The sequence below is a fragment of the Canis lupus genome, chromosome 8, assembly GCF_011100685.1.
Source record: "Canis lupus familiaris isolate Mischka breed German Shepherd chromosome 8, alternate assembly UU_Cfam_GSD_1.0, whole genome shotgun sequence".
NCBI classification, from domain to species: domain Eukaryota; kingdom Metazoa; phylum Chordata; class Mammalia; order Carnivora; family Canidae; genus Canis; species Canis lupus.
The window spans coordinates 37,908,191-37,922,571 of NC_049229.1; the positions used below are offsets into that span (position 1 = coordinate 37,908,191).

Genomic DNA, 14,381 nt, shown 5'->3' on the forward strand with positions numbered 1-14,381 from the left:
ATAAATTCATTCCTGATACAGGAAAGAAAGAGCTGTGATCAGGATGCCTCTCATCTGACTATCACCCTCTAATTTCATGAAATGTATGACTCTATTATTGCTAATTCTTTCTCCCAGGGAAGAGACAAGGAGTCTAGTGTAACTCACTCTGAGCTTCCTTCTGACCAACACAGAGGAACTGGTTGGTATAGTGAAACAGATGTGACATTAGTAAGACTCTAATTTTGGCATCATAAGGTTCTTGATAGTTCAGGTAAAAGGGTTAAGAATGTATTTGGTTATGTTATATTCCATGTGGTAGCATATGACTGAGATATTTCAAAATAAATATTTGAAAGAGAAGCAAGAACAAGAGACCTTGTGGAAATAAAAGAGTAGCAGGAGCATTTTGACAGTTTTCTGTCTCAAGCTCAATACCTCAGGCCTGGCTCTATTTCAGTTCCTACTCTCAAATGTTGTGGCATTAATGCAGCCTTAAAATAAACTCTTATTTTGCTTGAACACTTGAGGGGGGAAAACAAATATCAAACTTTAGGCAGTTAAAAAAAAAAACTAGGAAAATTCAGAAGATGAATTGGCATAATTCAGTGACATAAGATGATGAAAGGAAAGAATTTTCAAGAGAACTTGGAAGCTCTCAGAAATGGAACCAGGTAATCACAAGCAACAAAGACAAAAATAAGCATTTATTAAGCACTTCTACAGCCCACCTCTGCATTAGGCCCATGGGGCATTAAAATAAACATGCTTTGCTTTTGTTCTAAAGAAACCCATAGTCCAATGCATGACAAACTCAGGACTAAATTAAAAAATAAAACCAGTGTTGCTATAGATGTTGTTCTCTACTTAGCTTAAAATGCTAAAAGAACTATGATACTTCTGATAAAATACTGCACAGAAAGGGTGCCTGGGTGGCTTAGTTGGTTCAGTATCCGAATCTTGACTTTGGCTCAGGTCACGATCCCAGGGTTGATGGAGCCCCAAGTCGAGCCTATGATGAGCTCTGTGTTGGGCTCCATGCTGGGTGTGAAGCCTACTTAAGATTCTCTCCCTCTCTCTAAAAAACAAAACAAAACAAAACAAAACTGCACAAAGAAGTTATTTCTACCGGATTTTTCTCTAAAAACAGAAAAGAAAAACAAAAAGAAAAAACAGAGAGGAAATCTTTATCCTCATTGAAACTGAAAAACAGTTACCACTCTCAACTAGAATGCTAAGAATCAGGACCTCCTAGAATTAGGTCCCAATGCTGGGAGGACATGCTCCCCTGATCTCTGACAAGCAGAACTCTCCAAGAGGAGGTGGTCCACCCTGCAGGGTCCCTGCATAGGACCTCACTTATTCAAAAAGCATCATTTTCTATGGCCATGTCCAACACTACTGAAGCATTAAAAAATATTTTGTAAGCATTATAAACTATGCCACAAGTTCTGTGATACCACTTTCTCCTGAGTTTTACCAACTGCCCAACTGATATCTCTTTCAAAATCATTTTCTAGGGCTACCTCTCTCCATGCTTCTATGATGTGTTAGGATTCTCATCATGATTATCCTCAACACTCTTCCGGTTGACCTACTGCATGTGCATGATTCAACTGACTCCTATATATGGAAATCACCAGTCTACTTCTTAGCACAAAACTGTCTCCTAACTTGCTGATACAGAAGCCAAATACTCACTATACATTTCAATTTAAATGTCTCACAGGTGTTCAAAATGTAATTGGTCCCAAAGGGAATCCCTTGCTCTGCCTGAATGAGTTCTCCACCTCCTACTCTTTTGAGTGGCATCATTACCTGCCCCATCCCCCAGACAGCTGGCTATCAACTGTTATCAAGGATGAGTAAGTGCTTAAAATATACCTACTTAATAAATATCTCAAAAATTTCCCTTCTTTCCTATTTCCAAGGCCTTGTCTTGGTCATGGCTTCATGTTTTTACTTACTTGTGTGACAAGAAGAGCCTCCCCCCCATCTGCCACCCTAGCCCTGTTCCTACTCCCTTTAATTCACAGATCACACTACACAGACTACCAATCTGGGTATATTTAAATCATATCTATTTATTCATGTCCCTCTCCAATCTTTACTTCTACCTCATACCTATAGGATTGAGTATTAACTTCCTACTATGACATCCAAAACCCTTCAGAACCAATATCTGCCTATCTGGTCAGCATCTCTGCCACCAATTCTTCTTCCTGCCTTGTTCCAGCTATACTCAATTACCTGTAGTTCCCAGATACCTATATGTTTTATGTCACATCACTAGTTGCTCAGGTCATGATCTCAGGGTTGTGAAATGGAGCCCCAGGACAGGCTCCACACTCATCAGGGAATCTGCTTGGGATTTTCCCTCCCTCTGTCCCTCTGTCCTGCCTTCAACTTGTGAGTGTGCATGCACTCTCTGAATGAATGAATTAATGAATAAATAAATAAATCTTTTTTTAAAATAAATTAAAAAAAAAGACATAGCCCAGAAATGTTGAGTAATTTGACTAAGCTCACATAGCTAGTGAGAGGGGCTGAGATTCAAATACAAGCAGTCTGGTTCCATCTAGACTTCCTGCTTCTAACCACCTCACTATCTGGCCTCATTCTGAAACTCTATATTATACCTAGAGCATCATCTGTAATTTAAGTACATTAGTACCTGCAATACTAGCTTATATATGGCCATTCTCTATAAGACTGAATAAAAGAAATTAAATACCTTGCCACACTCTTCTCCCCACCGAGGCACAGCCATGGCCCACTGCATGGGTATGTGGAGGCCCCAAAACTCTGTAGAGTCTGTACTCTCTAATACAGACCCAACTCACTGGATTCCCACAACAGCAGAATTCCTATCTCCATTGTTCATATGAGGACATTGAAGCTTAGACATAGTAAATGACTTGTCCAAAGTCACAGAGCTAGAAAAGAATGGAAGCATCACTCAGACCTAATCCCTCAGATTCTTAGCACATTTCCCACAACAACCAACTGCTGGGCAGTCTTCCTGTCCTTACCCCCAACAATCCTTGCAATATTCATCTTTCTAACACACAGTACCCTCTAGGGACTCATCCCAGACATTACATTAACCACAGACTCCAGTGCAGACCTTCAGGAGGTGCCCAGGCCCACCTCCATCTGAACTGCCAGGTCATTTCCCACCATGCCTTTGCAAAGCCATAGTGCTAGGGCCAAACCAAACTCCTGTTTCCTCCAAAACACAACCCCAAAGTTTCAGCTTTGAATCTGTCCAGGGTATTCCCTTCAACTACTTATAAAATCAGAAACTGTTATTCAAAATGAATAATATGCAAGTAGGCAAGTTTGCTTTATTTGGAAAGTTGCTTAACTTTCTTTTTCTCCATTATCTTGTATCAAAGAGAATTTAATGCAATCATTATAATCAAACTCAAAGTGAAAGGACTTGCTTTTAAAATGTGATGAAATAATAACTAATCTTCAATAAAGCAGGAAGGAATATCCAATGGAAAAAAGACTCAAAAAATGAGATGAAATACTTAAAACTTGAAATATTATAAATTTCCATCTCCATTAGGATGGATAAATACATAATCACACATTCACTCAATGGAATGCTATCCAAAAATAAACATGAACAAAGTATCTATATACAACAAGAATGAATCTAAAAAGCATCATATTGAGCAAAAAGACCAGATACAGGAGATGATATGCCATATAATTTCCTGTATAGAAAGTGTAAAAAACAGGTGGAACTCCTCTGTGGAATTAGAAGTCAATATAGCAGATCCTTATGCTAGGGGAGGGATAGTGACTATGATGAGCATGAGGAGAATCATGGGGTTCTGGCAACATTCTGTTTCTTAATATGACTTATAATTACTAAGTATGCTCACTTTGTGAAAATTCTTTGAGCTCCACACTTAAAATTTTAATTTTCTTTAAGTATGTTATATTTAAACATAAAAAGAGTTATGGAAAATCCAGCAGCCACTGCTCTGTTAACACTTCACCACAGTACATAATTCAAATTAATTATCTCTTCTGCATCATGTGATTTTTTTGAGGAAGGGGAGTCATATTCAATATTGTATTAAAACAAGAGACTTTCCTAACTGGGGTTCCTGGGTGACTCAGGTTGGCTCAGGTTGTGATCTCAGGATCCCAGGATTGAGTCCCGCATCGGGCTCCCCACAGGGAGCCTGCTTCTCCCTCTGCCTATGTCTCTCTCTGCCTTTCTCTCACTCTGTGTCTCTTGTGAATAAATAAATAAAATCTAAAAAAAAGAGAGAGAGAGAGACTTTCCTTATTTATGACTCACTCTCCGACCTTTAGAGTGACCAGAGCCACAAATTGTATTTAATTCCTTGTTTAAATTTTAATCTCCAAAACAAATTAATTAATTAATTAATTTGAATTTCACTCTTAGAGTAATACTGGACACTTCTGAAGGCCAATCCTCAAAAAATGCTCTCCTTCTATTTTATCACCTTTTTGAAAACAAATTCTTGAGTTTGTACTTTCCACCTGTTCTATCTGCTCATTTATTTTCTGCTTCATTTCACTACACACTTTCTAGTCCTTCTGTGTCTTCCTCTTAAGTCCAGCAGTTTTCTGCCTCTACTCCAACCTCTGAGCTCTTAACACACAATCCCTGGGGTTCCACAGGTAGAAGAGAATATGAAACACATGAAACAGAGAGAACACAGCAAGGCTAATGGAGAACCTTCAGCCATCAGTCTTCCGCCTTTCCAACTAATTTCCTTACTTGACAAGCCCCTCGGGCCACAGGAGTGCAACAAACAATATCCAGAAGGCATCTCTGAGTTATTAGCTCCTCAATACTTTTATAGATCCTTGCATTAAAGAGATGTGGATGTCATTAGCATAAAAATAATGTATTTCAATGATAAAGCCATTTAAAACACAGATCAATCCCTTCACTGAATCATCACTAATGATAGTAGGCAAATGGCTCAGCTAATATTTTTTTCTACTTTCTTCCCTTTTTGCTTTATAAAGAGAAAAGGGATGATCCAAGAACTTTCTTATCCAAGGATATGTGACAAATAAGTGGGAGTGATAGAGCAGAAATACAGATTTATAATACCCAGTGCATGGTGTTTCACCTACATCTTGCATTCCCACACACAGGATGTTGTGATAGATTGTTTGCAAGGAAAGAAAAAGAGTTGTGATTATTTTCCTTCCTGTACCCACACCCCTTGGGTGACTTTGCAACTTCTACCTTCAAGAGATAAGACCTATTTCCCCAACCCTTGAGTCTGAGCTGGCCTTAGGACTTGCTTTGGCCAACAGCATGTGGCATAAATGACATCATGCCAGTTCTAAGCCTAGACCTCAAGAAGCACAGCACCTTCACTCACAGTCTTGGAACCCAGACTACTTAATATGTGAAGAATACCTACTACAAGGATTTTGAATGATGAGAGACCACAGAAGCAGCCCTCTGAGTTATCCATTTGACCCATCCCAGATCTGTCAGCTACCAAGCAACTCAGCAATCTACCACAAACGTATACGGGTAGACTCAGCTAAGTTAAACCTAGCCCAGGTTAGCAGAACCACCTAATATAGTCAAAGACTTGTGAGTTAAAGAAATGGTTGTTGTTACTATTCACAAAGTTCTGGAGTAGTTTGTTATGCAGAGAAGAAAGCTAACTGATACAAATGTGGGGGAAATATATATATATATATATATATATATATATATATATATATATGTTTATATACATAGAATTACATACTTGGTATGACTTAACACTGAGACAATATATATATCTATTAGATACAAAGGACTCATTTTAATAAGATTATCCAATATAGGTAAAATATGGGTATGTAAAATAAAATTTAATATATAAATGTTAGATATTATTTATCTTTTATACTGGGAAATGTGTCACTATTTTGCTTTGATTAGATTCCTGCCAATGACTATTCCATGAAAATAGAGAATATTATTTCACATATTCCTTAAATATTTTTCAAATCCAACCTCACCTAAAATTTTTCCATCCCCTAGGTAAATTTATTATCCATGTATATGAGGCTTCCAATACCTTGGCATCACTGTTTCTTCCCCAACTCCTCTCCAACAACCTTTCCACTTTTCCACAGACACTCACTCCCATGGTCATAATCTGGAATTTGTCACATCCTAGAAGTTTTTCCAGCTCTTAAGTCTTAAAATCAACCACCCTGCTATCTGACCATTTCCTCTTCTCTGTTAAGCTAACTGGTCCAATTACAACTGCAATAGTAGTTCAACTTTATTGAAACTCCAGTCCACCAACAGATCTAGTTTTTTTCAATCTGTCAACTCTCTCCATTCTCCACTCTCTTCTTTAAGTGGCCCCATAATGGCAGTAACAGTATACACCTTGAATTCCTTAACATTTCTGTCTCTTCATTATAACCTCTATCAAAATAAAATCCTAGCTCAATTATCAGTTTTCTTCATGCCTGTGTTAACTATCAAGAAGGTCATAATCTTGAACATATAATAGGAAAGATTGACTCCACTATAAACTCATTATCATTAATCTTAAAGCATCTCTCAACTATCTAGTAGCTTTACTGCTTTTCTTATGAATTCATGCACTATTTTGCAAACTTTCTCTACTCTGCTCAAAATCCCAACCATTCCCCTCTTCAACTATATTTTTCCCATAGATATTTAAACATTTTATGTGTATCTCATTGGAAAATAAATAAATAAATAAATAAATAAATAAATAAATAAATAAAGTTTGAGACAAACTTGCAAGAAACTCCACCCTTCCATTTCAGACTATGCCTCTGGGCCTCTTTTAATATCTAAGCAAATGTCAGTATTAGATTGAGCAAACCAAAAACTGAGAAGTATTCTTGTCACCTCTCTCTGACATCCTCAGCACCCACTCTATCTTAAAAGCTTATCAATTTTAGCTCCTAAATATCTCTCAGATTTATCCATTTCTTTCCATCTCCACTGTCACCATCTAAGACCATGCTCCTAGCATCTGTCTCCTGGATCTATAGATGTAGAAGTTGTGAGTCATTTATTTGATCCCAATCAATCTTCTCTGAACACTATATGAGTTACCTTTCAAAATCATTTCCAGTTTAAAATTGTAGGATGGCTTCCCATTGTTCTAAAATCTCTTTTGTTTCACACAGACCTGCATAGTGTGGCCCTTGCCAACCACTCTAACCTCATCCTTCAACACTCTTAAGCTCACTCTTCATCCAACTTTCAGTTTTTGGATATGTCATGCTTCCTCAAACGCAGGGCCTATGCACTTGTTAATCTTTCATGCCTTCTACCTTAGCTTAGCTAGCTCCACTCATACTTCAGATCTCAGCTCAATCATTGCTTCTTCAGGGAAACTTTCCTCTCTAGTTTAGGTCAGGTTATTTTGTTATATAGTCTCAAAGGATCATGTACATTCTCTTCATGACATTTGTCTGTTTGTGATTGTGTATGTTTTGTCCATCCTTTTATTCCTAGCATGTTCTTTAGCACTGCCTTGCATGTAGTAAGTACCAAATATTTATTGAAAGGATGAATACATTATTTAAAGAATAAACTACCCAATATATAAATCTTTCATAATAATTTCTGACTCCTCTACCATTGATATTGGAATTAATAATTAATAGTTATATCATCTTCACAGATAGCACCATCAGGCAACTAGATAAAAACCACAAAACAATAATAAGTTCCATTTCCTAAGCATTGGGTTTTTTTATTCTAAATAGTCTGTGTACATGAATGACTACAAAGTGCATTTCCATTTTCTTTTGCAGAATACAATCTAAAGACTGAAAGAAAATTACAAAGTACATTTGTTATCTGAACCTTTAACACAGATAACAAATTCTATTGTCTCCTTGCTATTCAAAACTCACTTCTCCAAATCCTTCTACTAAGACATCCATGGAGAAATAATCCTAACTACTCCATAAATTAGTTAACATGCTTTAGAGAGGATCTTAATTTGGATAACTTGTACATACTACCTGTTTTAGCCAATTTATATTCTCAGAACACAGTGGCAGAGAGAGAGAGAGAGAGAGACTAAGAGCAGACACCTATCTTCAGCAATACTAATAATGTACTAACTTTTTAAGTCTTTTTGTTTTAAGATTTTTCATTTATTCATGAGAGACACAGAGAGAGAAGCAGGCTCCCTAGGGGGTTTTTAAGTGCTTCATATTGTGGAAAAGACTTTTTCTTTAATATCCATTGGGTTCACAGTGAATATAAAGCATAACCAAAATACATACTCTAAAAAGAGGTATATTGCCCGAAGCTTCAAATTTTTTTCAAACGTAATGATACATGTACAAGCAAACTAAGTTGGGGGATGTTTTAAATACTTCAATAACCCATTGTTGTCTTTACAATAATCCAAATGCCTTAACGCAACCTGCCTACCTCTACACTCTCACCTTGTGCATCTCTGTATTCTGTTCTCTATACTCCAGTCATAGAAAACTTCATTCTTTTCTTCAAAAATGCAATATTCTCTCATCTTGGGGATTCTAAACATGATATTTAAAACACTCTCCAGAACCTGCTGATCACCCCTTTCATCTGGTTAACTCCTACTTATTTTCCAGGTCTGGGCTTAAATATTTGTCACCTCTTCAAAGATTTCCTTAACTATCCCCATCCTCAAATATGTTATGACCCTTGTTTTACAGTATAAATGCCTGGTCCAAGAAATGCTGAGAATGATGCAGGAGGCAGTGAAAGTTGCAGCAGAGAAAGGCTGAACTGGCCATGATGGACTATGTGGTAGTGAAAGTTCTGAAGATTCAGCAATGAGAGCAAAGAGAGAAGAGAAGGTAAGAATTCAGTCAGTAAAGACAGGAAAGGACATCAACAGGACTAAGTGAATCATACTAACAGTGGAACACTCAACTCTATAAATCCTGGAAAATAGAAGATTAAACAGTCACATTCTCCAAAATCATTTTCTAAAAGTTATCCTTTTCTAACAGTTAAAATGATAATATGTGACAATGTTGTTGTTAAAGCTATAATAAAAAGATGAAGCAATCTCAAAGCAAGGCTATGAGACATGAAAAGAAGGTGGTCAAAGAGTAGCTCCCCTTTTGTAAGCTTTTTTCCTCCCTACCTAACTCTTCAGCCAAGCATCACTTCCAGACTTATTCTCCTAATATTACAATTTAGCTGTGCCTTGGGCCAAGGTTTCTATGGCTCTCATGGTCTAGGACCATACACTAGTTCCTAAAGTCCCACTGCTTCTTTTCCAATGTTCTGAAAAATGTCTGTCTTTATATTTTAATTCCCATCACTTCGGGTTACTTGAGTGTCCTTTGCAACAACAACAACAAAATCTTAACAGCTACATTTAGACCAGTACATGCTTTCCTACATAGCTTATCTCCGGATCATCTCAGTCATTACCTGTATCTTATTGTCCTGTATTATTTCTATGTAGAGAGCTTATCACGCTCTGAAATTATATATATATATGTAATATTATATATATTATAAATATATATATTTCTTAAATTTTCCATATATGTTCACTATCTGTTTTTCCCTACCAAAATAAAAACTCTGACCAAGATAGCCTTAATGCAGCTTATTTAAACTTTAAACAGGCTTTTTTCCCTGACTCTAAGCCTCTGGTCTCCCTTTTCTTATAACATTTATTTTAGAAAACTTTCAATTATACATTCTTTCTCTGCCCCTTTGAGATATAAATCTCCTCCCAGATTCTTGTCAGTTGTACAAGGCAGGAATGTCTTTTTTCAAGGACTTGGGAGCCATCCCTTTGAAATGTAATCAAGAAAAATAGCACCCCTATGTCTCAGTGTCTATGAGAGAGTAGGAGCCTAACTTTGATGACACCAATTAGCAAATACAGATGGCTTAATTACACTGACTAACTTCTTTGCCTTCTATTTCAGCAGAGTTCAGTCTCACTCCCCTGTTGTAATAGTTTTTAACAAAGTCTTTCTCCCCATTTTTAACAAGTATTCAGTGCAATTTCTCTTGCACAGTTCCATAAAGATAGGGAGGATTTGTATGTGCTTGTTCACTGCTGAGATTCCCAATATTTAGAATAAAGAAGTAGCTTAACATATATCTGTTGAATGAATGGATGAATGAAATCACATAAGGCTTTTTTTTTTTTAAAGGATGACTTTGGAGAAAAATGAAGCCCTCAAGTTATTCCTTTATGTTTCTGAATGCACCACTACATCTCAAAATTCAAACTAAGTACGTAGCTTATTAATCACACCTAAGAAAAGAAATTCTCAGTCCTGGTGACATAACTTTATTACATGTACTGACAAGCCTCTGCATGTGGAAATGTTATTCCCTAAATATGATTACTTTCTGTATCAATAAAGGTGAAACTGTTGTTAAATATATGTACTACTAATTAAACTTTTGTTAGATTTTTAATATTGAATACAAGCAGTTTAAATGGCTCTAAAATTCTAGCATAACCATATTTGAGTTAAAAATCCTGCTAGTCTCAATTTGTAATTATCACAAAATACCTATTGCACAAGCTTCTATCCTCCAGGCCCACTCACTCACTGTGGCCAAAACAATTACAACATCTGCAAAAACTCAAAAACTTTTGAGTATGGTCACTCATACCTCAGTGTAAGTTCATGTATAAATGTGAATGTAACTGAAGGTGGCTGATTTTGACTAACACAATGACCTAAGCACAAACAAATCACAGTGAAAACAAGCATCTTCTGGAAAAATGCACACCAGATATTTGACTGTAAATTCCATATTTGTATCTCCAATGCTGACCAAGTAAACAATCAGACTCATAAGACTGACATCAACTGTTCTCAGAAGACTCAGAAGGATACACAGCAGAAATCACTGGTTATTAGTAGGGCAACAGAAGGCATTCTCTTCTGAAAGACTTAAAATCATAGCTATCTATGCAGCAGTCCACAGAGCTAGTTGTGCCCTTTTCCCAAGAGGACAACTCAAAAGTAAGCAAAAGAGACCGAATTGGCAGGTACTAGGAGCACATTGACTTAAAGACTAGGCAACTAACACTGTGAATGACACACTCAGCCTGAACACTCAGAACTGAAACTGTACTTTACTGTTTATGTTAACATGACTTTGCTAGTCCTCTGTCTTCCTTAGCTTGACTTTATTTTTCCAAGACTCTCCTGCCCAGGCAAATGACTTGATTTTTAATCATTGGAACTTCCCGGAGACCCATTAGCTCTTCAGCAGAAAGCATAAACAAATAGTTTATGCCCTAAGATCCTTTGAATTCTTTGCCTCAAAATCCTCACCTTATTGTTTTACCAATCCTGAACTATTGTACCATGATCCTTGAACTTTACTCAATCTTAATTCTTAATTCTTGACTTGAAGAAGAATTAAAAGATGCTAAAATAGGGTCATCCATACACTTTACTCTGAGTGTATAGGTGAAAGTCAATCTAATCCTCAGCAAAAATATAAAGGTTTTTAATTGTTATTAGAATCACTAGTGTTGGTAAGGTACTTTCTCAAGCAGAGAAGAACTGGGAGGTATACAGGACTTAAAACTGTAGCTAAAGTTTTTTAAAGCAGACTACTAACAAATCTATGTCCTGAATAGAAAGTAGAATTACCCCAAAGTAATACATGAGGATTTCATCACAGTAGAAGTCTCATGTCCTTCAGAGTGAAGAAAGTTATGAGGATAAAGAGGGACATTGCATAATGATAAAATAGTCAATTCCCCAAAAGGTAATAGCCTTAATGCATATGCACCTAACAAGAACATCAAAATATGTGAGGTAAAAGCTAGTAAACTGCTAGGAGAAATAGATAAATCCACTATTATAGTTGAAGACTTCAATGCCTCTCTATAAGAAATGGTCAGATCTAGCAGACAGAAAATCAGTAAGGACATAGTAGAACTCAACAGCACCATGAATCAACTGGACATAATTGACATTGATTGACTAGTTTATACAAAAACAGCAAAGAAAACACATTCTTCTCAAGCTCACATAAAACATTACAAATACAGAACACATTCTGGGCTATAACACACAGCTTAACAAATTTAAAAGAATAGAGATCATAGAGTGTTTGATTTTTATATGACTGAATTAAGCTAGAAATCAACAACAGAAAGATAGTTGAAAAATCTCAAAATACTTGGAGACTAAATAAGAAATGGGTCAAATAAGAAATTTCAAGAAAAATTTTTAAAGTTTGGAACTACATAAAAATACAATATATCAAAATTTGTGGGATGTAGTGAAAGTAGTACTTAGAGGGAAATTTATAGCTTTGGATGTAAATATTAGAAAAGAAGAACTAAAATCAATAAACTTCCACCTTAGCAAAGTGAAAAAAAGAAGAGAAAATTAAGTACAAAGGAAGAAAGAAGAAAAGACATAATGAAAATTAGAACAAAAAAAATCAATGAAACTAAAAATAAGAAATCATAGAGAAAAATCAACAAAACCAAAAGCTTGTTCTTTGAAAAGATAAAATTAAGATTCTAGCCACATGTACTAAGAAAAAAAAATGGGACACAAATTACTAACAAGAGAAATGAAAGAGAACATCACTACACAGACATTAAGAGGATAGTAACAATAAACTGTAATAGAGGGGCGCCTGGATGGCTCAGTTGGTTAAGGAACTGGCTCTTGACTTCAGCTCAGGGTCCTGGGATCAAGCCCTGCACTGGGCTCTGGGCTATGCACTCAGCAGGGAGTTTTGAGGATTTCTCTCCCTCTCCCTCTTTTACTCCTCTCTCTCCCTCTCCCTCTCTCTCTTTCTCTCTCAAATAAAGATATGAAATTTTCAAAAAATAGTAATAGAATACTATGAATAACTCTTGAAGAAATAGGCCAATTCCTTGAAAGATACAATCTGCCAAAACTCACACAAGAAAAAACAGGCTATTCAAAGAGAACTATATTAAACAAATCAATTCAGTAATAACATTCCAAAATAGCACCAGACCCAGATGAGTTAATGGGTGAATTCTACCAAATATTTCAGTAAGAAATACACAATTTTCTACCATCTTTTCCAGAGGTGGAAGTAGATATGATACTTTCTAACTTATCTTTTGGATTATAGAATTACTCTAATACCAAAATCATCAAAGATATTATAAGAAAAAAACTACAGACCAATATTTCTTATGAACATAGATGCAAAAATCCTCAACAAAATATTGCAAATATATATTAAATCCAATATTCTAACAATATATAAAAATAATTATACAATATGGCCAAGCATGCATGACTGGTTCAACACTCAAAAATCAATTAAGGCAATCGATAACATCACAGACTAAAGAACAAAAATCACATAATTATGTCAATAAATGCAGATAAAGCATTTAAATAAAACATAATAATAATTCACGATGAAAACTGGAAAGAGACGACTGTCCTCAACTTGATAAAGAACGCTTACAAAAAATCTACAGCAAACATTATAATCACATAGATACAAGTTGTATATGAGGAAAACCACAAAATTCTGATGAATGAAACCAAAGAACTAAATAAATGGAGTGATATCCCATGTTCATAAAGAGGAATACTCAATATTATCAAGATGTCAGTTCTCAGGGTGCCTGGGTGGCTCAGTTAGTTAAGCATCTGACTCTTGATTTCAGCTCAGGTCATGATCTCAGGGTTGTGATCATGGAGCCTGCTTAAGATTTTCTCTCTCCCTCTCACTCTGCTTCTCTCTCTCAAATAAATAATCTTTTTTTTAAAAATGATGTCAATTCTTATCAAATTGATCTATAATTACAACACAATCTCAATAAAAATTCCTACAAATTATTTTGTGGATATCAATAAACTGATTCTAAAGTTTATATGTAGAGGCAAAAATTGTGCAGACTAGCCAACACAATATTGAAGGAGAAGAACAAAGCTGGAGGGCAGATACTATCCAACTTCAACATTTGCTGTAAGTCTATAATAATCAAGATAGTGTGGTGAAAGTAGAGACAAATCAATCCACGGGACAAAATAGAGAGCCTTAGAAATAGATCCACATAAATATGGTCAACTGATCTTCAACAATGGAACAAAGATAGTCTTTTCAACAAATGTTACAACTGGACATCCAAATGTAAAAAAATGAATCTAAGCACAGTCCTTAAACCCTTCATAAAAATTAACTCAAAATGTATAATAGACCTAAATTTAAAACACAAAACTAAAATTTCTAGAAGATAACATGGGGAAAAAAAATCTAGGTTCCCTTGGTTTTGATAACTTTTGAGATATACCAAAGACATAATCTGTAAAAGAAATAATTAATAAAATGAACTTCAGTAATATCAAAAATTATGTTTTATGAAAGACACTATGAGAAAACAAGCCACAGA

General features: G+C 35.7%; 1 protein-coding gene across 1 annotated transcript in view; it reads right to left on the bottom strand.

Moving 5' to 3' along the window:
• Positions 1-14,381, bottom strand: part of KCNH5 (potassium voltage-gated channel subfamily H member 5) — a 273,633-nt gene that overhangs the window by 195,020 nt on the left and 64,232 nt on the right. The window lies entirely within an intron of this gene.